Source organism: Oxyura jamaicensis, chromosome 6 (genome assembly GCF_011077185.1).
Source record: "Oxyura jamaicensis isolate SHBP4307 breed ruddy duck chromosome 6, BPBGC_Ojam_1.0, whole genome shotgun sequence".
Lineage (NCBI taxonomy): Eukaryota > Metazoa > Chordata > Aves > Anseriformes > Anatidae > Oxyura > Oxyura jamaicensis.
Genome location: NC_048898.1, coordinates 35,675,600 through 35,687,039, shown reverse-complemented (window position 1 = coordinate 35,687,039; position 11,440 = coordinate 35,675,600). Strand labels below are relative to the sequence as shown.

The 11,440-nt window shown below is 45.4% G+C and overlaps 1 long non-coding RNA gene across 1 annotated transcript in view; it reads left to right on the top strand.

Annotated features, from left to right (window-relative positions):
• The window catches only part of LOC118168922, a 20,885-nt gene extending 18,624 nt beyond the window's left edge, over positions 1–2,261 (top strand). Inside the window, exon 4 of the long non-coding RNA XR_004751859.1 lies at positions 2,251–2,261. This is a non-coding gene — a long non-coding RNA (uncharacterized LOC118168922). The remainder of the gene's footprint in view (positions 1–2,250) is intronic.
• The last annotated feature ends 9,179 nt before the right edge of the window (positions 2,262–11,440 follow it).

The following is an 11,440-nucleotide window of genomic DNA, read 5'->3' as shown; positions in this document are numbered from 1 at the left end:
AAAAGGGCAACGCCGGCCCCGAGAGGCGCCCCCGGGAGGCGGCGCGGCGCGGCTCGGCACGGCAGCGTGCCCCGCGGGGGCCGGACGAGCCGGGCCGGCCTCACCTGCGCGGGGCGCGGCCGGGTCCCGGCCCCCACGGGGCTCGCACAGCGCCCGTCTGAGCCCCGGCAGCCCGGCAGCCCCCTGGGCCGGCTGAAAGCAGCGCTGCGGCCGCCGCGGAGAGCCGGTGCGGGAGGGCAGCGAGGGGTGCGGAACAGCCGCGTCCCGCGGGTACCCGCGCCGTGCGACCAGCTGGTGCGGGAGGCCTGTAGCAGCACGGGCAGGGGGCTCCCTGGGTTTCAGCGCTGGGGAGGCTGTTGTCCCATCGCGCTGAGGTGATACGGACACAGGGCCCCGAGCAGCCGCCCAGGGGCACGATCCGGAGAAGACCAAACGTAAGGGCCGGCGGTCAGGGCCGGCCGGGGGCACGGCAGCAGGTGAGGAACAGCCCCAGGTCCCCCACGGTGCGGTGGGAGGGAGGAGGGAAGCACCGGGACTGGAACACCCATGGCGCTGAGTACCGGGGCGCAGCCAGAAACGCGCGCTCCTGTCAGAGGAAGAGCTTGTTGCGGCCCCTCGGAAAGGCAAAGGGTTTTTCTGCTCAGCTCCTGGCAGCATCTCACCAGAGGGGTGAGGGTGTCCGATGGGCAGCAAATAAACACGTGCTCCAAACACCGAAGTAAACATCTCCTGAATTAGCCTTCAGGTATGGTTTAATGCAAGATTACGGCATTTTACATGGTAATTGACAAAGCGTGCTTATGGACAGTTAACAAGCCTGCTCTGGGGCAGCCCAGCTCATCTGTTCACGCTTGCCACAAATGATGTTTCAGATGTGACCAAAAAATAAACTCGTTTCCAAGCAGGGCAGCAGCACGCAGAGGGAACTGGTGCCCAACTGCCACAGCTGACATCAGCGAAGGCACGAGGCTGCACGACTTCCTCAGCACTGAGAACAGTGAAAAAGCTAAATAAAGCCAGCCTTCGGTTATGATGGGATTCTCCATACCATTGTGGTAATCAAAGTCATCAGCCAAAGGCCAGGGAAGAATATCCCAAAATTCTGACAATGCAAGAGGAACTTTTCTCCCCTAGAAAAAGTAGTACATGAAATAAGATGCCAGAAGAAGGGATTCCAGCAACAGTCCAAGCGTAACACAAGCCAACGGCACCCAGTAGCACAGGACAGGTCTCAGGGCTGTGCCAGCCACCGCAGGCCCTGCCTCGCAGGCATTTCGGGAGCAGGGGCCAAGGCAAGTGGCACTGCTGAAGCTGTGGAGAAGGGGGCAGACAACGGCCAGCAAGGCAGCACAGCTGCACTGGAGACTCCGTCATTGTACCTGGATGCAGCCCTCAGAGGTATTAACGATGAGTTGATCGAGCATATCATCCTGATACAGCATGGAGAGAAGGAGAGAGAGATTCAGTATTGTGTTTAGCTCACAAGCCTTACACATTTCAGCCCACAGTGATTGCATCAAAGTCACGGTATGCTGGAGGAAGCTGTGTCGAATTACACCCAGCTGGAAAGGGATCCCAAGCCATATGGTATCCAGGTGAAAAGTCTGGCAGCACTCAAGAACAGGAAACTGCAATAGGAAGTGTCTGTAGACCACAAGAAGTTACTTGGACAGAAGACAGGCAGCGATCTCCAAACTGCAGTGCAGATACACTTCGCCCATTTACTTGGTAGAGGAAGCACTACAGCAAAAAAGCGTCATAGCCACACAGAAGCAAAACAATGACCAACATGGTGGCTGAGATATCTGCCTTCTTTCAAGGAAAGAACTGCATAAAACCTGCAAAAACATGAACATAAAATACAGCATCATATATAAAGCATTTTCAATAGAATTCCTATTTCAATAGAATTCCTGTTCCTATTCCTATTTTCAATAGAATTCCTGAACCTGTGGGCAAACACAGTCCCAGCAGAAAACCCAGTATCCCCAAAGGAAAGCAAAGGCAACGCAAAGCAAGCCGTGCTGAGTGCCCTGCCCACCTTCTGCTGTGGGCTGATACTTGGAGAAGGCTGCAGCAGCTCACATGAGCAATTCAGGGAAGTGTTTCAGCTGATGCTGAACCTCAACCTGCACTGCTTTAGAAAACAGGCCCAACTGCAGCAGGTTTCTGCCATTTTCTCAGGGGTGAGAATCCATTCCTCCAGTCAAACAGCAACTGCAGGTGCTGAGGGAGGGTGCCCACTGCCAGCTGCTCTGCAGAGCAGGGGAGGAGCAGAGGGGACGCAAACTGATTTTACAAAGGTAAACTGAGCAGAGGTGATGCTTGGTAAATTCAGATGAGAAATCTCTACCTGTGCTATGCGAAAGGAAAAAAAGGAAATCCATGTCCAAGTATAAAAGTTTGCCTGTGGCAACAGTGAAAGAATAATAGGTAAAAACATACTAAAATCTACTATGTGACCTTTGGTATGAACGTTAAACCAAAGCGTGGATTATAGAGCCAATCGTGTTTGCGGCGCGCCCGCCCCCCCAGATATTAACAATAGATAACTTGCAAGAGGAGATGTTACAGCATAACGACAAGGAAATGGGAAGAAAAAAAAAAAATAGCATGCAAGTGTCTGTGCCTCCTGTTCAGAGAGCATGAACCTCAACTGCCTCCAGCTGTATCCACACCGGCTCAGGCTTCCAGCTCCAGAGGGTCACAGCTCTGGCCCCTGGGTCAAGTCCAATTGGCTGAACATGCAAATACAGGTCAGATTATTTCTCTTCCTCTCATGCACAGAGGTAGAAAGACTGATTGGTGTTGGCTGTTGTTACTATTAGAGGGAAAGCACCACTGCTTGCTGATGTTGCCTTACGTTTTCTGCAGCAGCTCTTAGTTTCCCAGTACTTGTAAACCAGACAGTGCAGTCTGAATATTTTCAGTCTTGGTGCCTGTCCTGAATCTTAAGTTTGAGCGAGATGGATCAAGAATCAGAATTTTACTTAGTAGAATCAGAATTTTACTTAGTAGCCTTGCCACTCCAAGGAAAAAACAGTCCGAACACCGAATGTTTCAAATAAGCCTGAAAGTCAGAGAAGTGCACGACATTACTGTCCCCATGAATTTTCATTACACAGCTTGGAAAACAATATAACAACTTGCATACACACCACGGAAAAGTTGTCTTGTAGGTTTGGGCTATTGCGTTTTGGACCTGAGCAGCAATATTTTCACAGCTTTTCCTACTGAATAAGAAGTACAAGATAACATAGGGTTACTTGGTATTATTCGTTGGCACGTTCACAGACAAAGTGAATGAAGTTCAGGCACAGGCAAGAGATATGTTCTGCCTCAAATCTACCTATGCACCTTCTGAAAAGGCCAACAACAGGCAATGAGAGAAGAGCATCAGTTGCTGCCAGAAGGGAATGGTGGAGCCAGCACAGCCTACGGAATAGGCAGAGGGAAGATTTAGATTTTTACATTCTGCAGGGGGGTGGAAGATGGGTACAGCCTATTGTGGAGGTTACTACTGGTGAAGATCTATCGTGGAAAAAACTAGTTTGCTCCAAGCCAAATATTTCAACCTCCCCTAAAAGCTTTGGTAAGACCCGCTCCCCATGCAACAGAACTGAGAATATTAAGAGAAAACAGATTTCATTCATTCTGTGGAAACAAACAAAAAACACATTTTGTTATTTTTGCAGCACTGTCTTATCCTGTTGCTCTCAGCATGGGCGTGTGAAAACCACATTGTCCATTTATATTATAAAGTCATATTTAAAACAAAACAAACACACTTGTTTTAAACCACTTCTAGTTTGCTTGGCTTTTAAGCTGTTGGTTTGAATGATGCTGCTGGTAGCTTATCCCTAGATTTGCTTACAATCTGTCTTGTAAAACTGGATTTCAGGAAGTCTCCTCATTTCTCATTTTTTTCCTCCTTTGATCTCCTCTACCACGTGTCTCACCAACAGTTCTTGTTTTCACTCCCTCCAGAGCTGGCCCTCAAGAGGCTGACAGCTGCCGACCCAGCACGGGTGGCACGGCTCTCCCTGCCGCCCACCAGTCGTTACAAGGACAACACCCTCTACCCTGACCCTGCAGTCACCTCAGAACGGCCCTCACGCCTCCTTTGGCCCCTCACAGCAGTTCTGAGTCTTCGGCTTCAGTTGGTTCTTTGACCACATCACGCTTGGGGCAGGAATAACACAGCATGTTCAGGAAAAGGTTGGCACTGGGAGGTGAGCACGGGTTAGGTTTAGGGCAGGAGTAAACTAGGTTGTCAGCCTGTGCTGTGCTCCATGATGATGCTGCCAGCTCTGACCCACAGGAGCTCACCTGCCACAAGGCAATGCCCCGAGCTGGGCTCTGTGCTGACCTGCAGCTGGGAAGTGCTCACAGATTTAATTTAGATTTTGTTTCAGGTAGGTGCTGGGCTTTAGGGCTAGGGACAGGAGATTCAGCACATTCAACCTTAATGATGCAACATGTATTTAATTTTGTTCATGATTATGGATTCCTTAGCTTTGAAAGGAGAACAAAGTTTGTGTAAGATATTAATTGCAGCAGCATGCTTGAAAAACAGAAGATAGTGGTTAAAAAAAGTTTGTGAATACATCTCTGACCTGAATAAAATCTGTGACTGTAATGATACATTATATATATATATTTTTAAACAGATGCTACTTGTCATTGGTACTACGTCACTATGTCCCCTCCCCATAAGATGGGACACCTAATTCGTGACATGTTTCCCCAGGAGCAAGCAGAGCTGTTTCTGATGAAGTTCCCTTGGTGGTGCAGCCATGCAGAGGGCAGCACGTGGAGATGGCCCATTGAAAAGGGCACATGCCAGTCGTGCAGGGATAACAGAGGAAGCACTCATAAGTCAGTTATGCAATTCCTCTATAATCATGTTTTACCTTTTTTTGTTGCTGGCTTTATGGCTTTACTAATTGACTTTTGCTTTTATTAAAGAGATTTTTATGAAGAGCTTTATTTTTTTATAATAGCAGGAAAAAAAACAACACACAAAAACTATATCAGATTAAAACCTTTAAATACAACGTAATATTTTGCTGCCCAAGAGCTCTTTTATAAACCTGAGGGACAGACAGTTCTTCTCTGAGATTGACCTTAGTGGATTTTGGATCATTCAATCAAATGCTGAGATAGGTTCCCATGTTGTGCTTTCTAGACTGTACAAAACATATCTTGAAGGAAACTGTCAGAGTTGTCACTGTCTTTTCTTAGTTTACTTTAGAAGTGTGGAAGGGTCCCATGAGCAGCCACTCCCTGAATTTTTTATGCTCCTGAAACTATGGGAACAAGAGTTGGAAAACCCCAAATCTGATACACAGTAGACTACACATTGCTAATTTCTAATGAAAGGGTATCAAACTGAGTTTTGTATATTTCATGATGCTGTTCTAGATACACACCCTTTATTTTTAACTCGTCTGAAATTCTTCTGAACTACTTCTGAACCAGAGTACAGCTCCAGTTATACCTATTAAAGGAAATCTATTGGTATCCGTTATGAGATACAAACTCATTCTATCTAGCTGCTGTGGTAAATGCCCAGAACAGTTGTCTAAGAAGCATAGGAGCTGAAGTGTCTGAAACAAGTACCGATGAGCACCTCTCATCACTACTACCTAGGTTATAGAGCAGGAAATAAGCTTTCCAAGTGTGAGCACCAGTTTCTCAGCATCTTCACTTGCAGCACTTCATTTCATATTGCTTTACACCATGTGGACTTAGACTCTTAGGAAAGAAGCCTCCAAGATTCAAAATCTAAATTTCAAAATTTGAAGGTGAGTCATAAATATTCTTAAATTATTTGTGGCTTCAAATATATACCTTGGTCCATAACACTTGCCCGTTTTGTGGGAAGACAATTTTAAATTGCTTGGAGCCCTACAGGGGAAAACTCTACAATAATCAAGATGACTTTTCCCAACCAATTTTTTTTACATCTTGGATGCTTAACTACAAACACAGTAATAACTGCAAGGGCACCACGAGGGCTGGGGGCTCCCCTACTCCTCAAATGGCTGGCAGGACAGAGCCTGGTGCCCAGGGGCCACCCCACCACCCCAGCCAGGGTACTGGGGGCATTGAGAACAGCCCAGCTCAGGGGGCCCACAGCCTGGCACAGCAGCATTGTGGTGGGGCTGGAGCCCAACAGCTCTGGCTGGCTGAAATCAGGTCCTGTGCCAAGGGCAGGTCATAGGGCTAGTCAGGGACCTTAGGGCTTCTTATTGCCCCCAAGGCCCCAACAGATCCCATGGGCCTCAGAGACTTGCTGCATACTCCTTAAACCACTTCATTGCTCCTACATGCACAAGCACTGTCTTTATTGGAAGACAGGGCTGGAGAGGGAATAAATCTTGCAAGCAGGCACATTAACGCAATTCATAACTATTTCCAAGTGAGCAAGCAGAAAACAGCTGTATAATTACTTTTAAAAAGTGCAACAGAACAGAGAAAAACATTCTGACCCCCTTAATAGAAGCAAAGAAGAAACAGTAAGTATAGGTAAGAAAGTATTATTCGCATTATACTTAAGAAAAGTAACATTGGCCCTGGAACTATCATTGATATTAATGGTGCAGTTGGATGTTAAATCTGACACGGTATCAGTGACTGTGATAACTCTCCACACATTGCATGGCATTTTAATGATAACACAACAATAAGACATACCTTATCTTCTGTGTTCTTGCGATGTTCAAACTCCTGCATACCTAAAAATATCTGCAGAGCTGCTTGGATTTCACCTTGCAGGTGAGCAATGATCCCTTACAAGGTGTGCAGTTTTGGATTAGTTGTGGGGCCTAAACGTGTTACAGCAGTCCTGAGGACTACCCTGTGAGCCACCTAGATTTTGCATCTGAGGGAACAGCCCCTGTTTTAACATTCCCCCACCTGGGCTACATTTTACATTTAAAGCATTTTGCTGTGATTCTGTACAGCTGCAGCCAATCAGTTTTAGCACTGAAATTACAGCTGATAAACATTCAAGCTGTTAATAGCTCAGCAAATATGTGCCATGTGTTCTGGCTCTGGAAGATGGCACAGATGAGCGGCGTGCTCTCTGAGCCACTGGTGACACCGAGGAGTCTGACACGCCGCAGCTTCCCTGGGCCGGGGCAGGGCCTGCTGCAGGCAGGTGCAGCACCTTTGTAGAGCTGTGCCTAGTCAGTAACTGCTTAGCCAGGTCTGCATTAAATTACGTGCAGGTGTTACAATTACATTTCTTAAGGTCAGTGAGCCAAGCACACTAGAGATCTGATGAGCTGAAGGTCAGGCTGCCTGCTGTGGCACTGTCCCTGGGCTCTGTTCATCCAGGCTGCCCAGCTGTGTGCTGCAACTGCTCTTAGCTAGGAGGAAGGCTTGGTCTACCTCTTCCAACAAACATTTTCCCTTGGTGGCAGGGTGCTGTTAAAGCAATGGATGGGCACACACACGCAGGCTACTTCCAGGTTTGCTCTGGAGGGATGTCAGAGCTGTAATGCATCTGTAAGCTACAAGTAACGTGAAACTGATCCGAGGCTGAGGCAAGTGGATTTTGGCACAAACCTGTTGCCTGGGATCCATTTCCCCCAGTGTCATGCTCCCCGTGGGGCCGGGGCACCCTGTGGGACACCAGCGAGCCCTGGGGCCCCGCTGCTGTCCCAGGCCTCAGTGCTGAAAGCATGGCTCGGTGCGGTGCCTTCCTCTGCTCCTCACCAAATCCGGCCTCTCCCAGGGGCTGCCGTGGGCCCAGGGGCTCCGCACAGCGGCAGCCCTGATGCCAGCAAACTGCAGCACGAGCCTTGGCCCGTGGCGAAGGCAGCAGCAGGAGATTTTTGGAGGGTCACCACAGTGCTGATGGTCACGCTGTGATCAGATCTCTCATTTCTCCCTTTCAGGATGATGGAGCTGTGTAGCAGCACTGGTGTTACTGTATGCTTTCATAGGCCAAACAGCTGAAGGTGACAGAGGGCAGCTCACATAGAGTTAGATTGTGTCTGCGACCACAGAAGAGGATGCCTGTGCCCCAGCTGTTGCAGTCCTCACAATTGTTGCAGTCCTCCAAACTGATTGTTTCTGCCCACTTGTGAATCACAGTCCATCGGAAATAATTACTGAGTCTTAATTTTGATACTGAGGCAGGCAACTCTAGCCTCCGACAGACCATGAACTATTTGCTATAATGCTTACAAACACTGTTTATTTTATTTAAAATTCTGTTACGTTGCCATTTGCTCGGAGGTCTTCGGTCTGTGACACAGATGCAAAGGTTCTTTGTATTTCCTGTCCTGGACTTCCTCATCCCAACAAGCACTAAATCCAGTTACACTCTGTGCTATGCATTGAAAAAAAAACCTCAAGAAACAAATAAATGAAATGCTATTACAGAACTTGTAATTCCAAGAAAAAAAAAATAAATCCAGATACACAGTTATGTTTTCCAATGTGTCTGCAATTGATTTTAATGTCGATGTTCTCATATTTTTGTAGCAAGGTGGACTTACATCATCACAGAAAAGACAGTGCACATTTACGCAAGTAATAGGATATAATTTAATTTATGCTAAGCATACAGATGTAGGAGTAAATCAGAACAGAAAAGACATCATGGGCTAATATCTTCAGTGAGATTCTATTTCTTTCAGCTGCTCAAGAGCTGCAGAAGTAAGTTCATAGAAAACTATTTCCTTTCAGTAGGCCTCTGTAAGCACTTGCTTTTATATTTTCTTTACGCCTTACATCCATTCTGAAAGGAAAGAAGCTCAGGGCAGTATATTGGGGAATTCACTGTCATGAAGTGAAGGTATGATTAGAGTTTTGTCTCTTCAGAAGAAAGGTGGAGATTGCAGCTGCTCTGTAGGTGAAACCCTTATTACCTTTTCTGCTGCCATTCTCCTATAAGATAAAGCTCTTTCTTTCACTCCGCTGCTCCTCTTGCAGCTAGGTCAATATGTTGTTATAAGGCCAGTGAAGAGCTTGCTCAGCTGCAGCCAGTGGGACAACAGCTGATCAAAGTTCAAATAGCAAAGCTTGCACCTTTGCTGTTAGCCCAAGCAGCAATATCAGCATTTGTTAATGTGCAGTTACGAAGTTCACGGTTAAAACAATCTTCTAGAATAGGACTAGTGTGCAAGGAAGTAAAATCTGGTAGCATATAAATCTGCTCCTTTAACCAGAAAGAGCTGCAGTGTTTTCTCCTGCAACACGTGTGTGTTATTTCAAGATTCCAGTGCCCTGCATAAAATATAACTGAATACTCTATTTATGAGAAGCAGAACATATATCCCGGTAAAATGGTAATATAAAAAAGAGGCTTCCGTTTTTCAGTTTGCACTTATCCCTATGGCTCCATTTGTTATGGTCTCACTTGCAGAGAAGCCTGCAGAGCATGTGATGTTTGTTCTTAGTCCACTTCTGGCACCCAAATTACACCCACCGTTGACACTTGTTGGAACTCTTCTTGGGAATGCTGGTATTGAGGGCAGGTGGAATGGTTTGGAGAGCTCCTGCGCATCCAAATCAGTTCTGTCCTTAGCAGGATGCTGTTCTGGCAGCAGCTTGTGATGTTGACCAAGTGACTCTCTTTTGTCCAACATATTTCAGATTCACAAAATCATTTGTGAATGTATAGAAAATAACTATCTTAGCTTAAAAAAAATACATTATTAGCATCAATTGGTTTATGTGGGATTGAAAAATGGATGTCAACATTGTGTAAGAAAAAACATTATTAATAATCAAAATATATACATTGCAAAAGAAATCAGAATAAAAAAGCATTTAAAAAAGAGCAAGTACTTCTTGACCACGTTTTATTTCATGGTATTTAGTTTCTGCTTATCACACTGCATTAAAAGTTTCAGCCTCTTCAACAGCCATGTTCCATGTGTCAGGCTCCACCACGTGTAGCTGTTTTAAGGTTGGTACATTTAAAATAGAACAGCTGTGGCACTGCAAAAATTAAAAGCATTTCCATTTCCAGGTGTGCTATGAGCCAGTGGGCTTGAAAAGTCTCTAGTGGACATGGCCAGTTTAAATGCCACATGGACAATGGTGTGAGGAAATCTATATTAGTGCAGGGAGGTTTACATCACAAAGATCTTCCTTCTTTATTATGCCAATCTGCAGGAAAAAAAAAAAAAAAAAAAAGGAAAAAGCTAGCAATCTTCCTTATTCAAAAGCACTGCAAATAGAAAATGTTTAATTTGCAGACAAATGCATTCTTCTTTTGTATAAAAAAGCAAGCAAGCAGACAAAAAATCAAACAAACAGAAAAAGAAAAAGAAAAAAAAAAGTACCAATTATCTATCTACCTGTTTTCTTGTTTATTTACTTAACTGGGGGAAGTAAAGGAAGCTCAATGTGATGAGCACAGATTTTGTTTCATTTTGGCAATCAGTGAATAGGACCGAGCATTTCTGACAGTTTCCTCCATGGCTCTATGCCATGCAGACTTCAGACTTTGATCAAAGAATTGGACTGGGGTTGTCTTCTGTGCCTGGAACAGTTCCAGTTTGTGGTGGCATTCTCAAGGATTGCTTACGTGAGCTTGCTGCTGTTGGCACAGCAATAAGTTGTATGAAACATGCCTGAACAGATAATAAACACGTATATATATTTGTGTGTATATGTAACAGACAGACCAGAACAAGCAGCTAATAAGCCATGGGATCTCAGAGAGGTACTGCAGTATCAGCTCCAATTAGATGACTTCTCTTAATTACAAAAAACTCTTTTAAAGGCCTTTTGCCAAAATTACCTTGAATAAGAAGAAAAATGATCATTAGTTAGTTCCTGGTAATCGTGTACATGAGCATCTTCACCTGCTTTTATTTGATATACGACAGGATTAACACCATCTCTTTCCCCCTCTGAATATATCCAAGATAAAGCAGTTGGACCCATGCACTACCTTTCCTGTTACACACAGATGTTTATGATGTTTACATGGTGACCACAATATGCGTAAGTCATTCTTCAGTCTAGCCTTTTTGCAGAAAAGTTGTCAGAAAACCCTTGCCATTCAATGTTTGTGAAGACTTATTTATTCACTCATTGTGCCATGTGATTCACAGCGTATTGAATCTGGTTGCACTGCTATGGAGTGGCACTGCATTAAGTGTCACTGCTGTGTATCACCAATGAGGAAGCTCTGCTTAAATGCAAGCTTTCCTTGGTCACATTACTACTGTTACTGTACTGAGGCATTCCAAAGCACAAGGATGAGGTTCTGTAAGCTTCGGGACTAGCTAATGTGAGATAGAGGATAGGGCAAAGGAACAATGTTCCTCTTCCATCTTTCAAAGTATCTTTCCAGCAAAACATTGGTTAGCATTGTTAGGATGACTGGTACACTGTATGAGTAGCCCACAGTACGATCTGGGTCTAAACTGTGAGACGTAGCAGCAGTGATACGTCTATTGCTGTATTT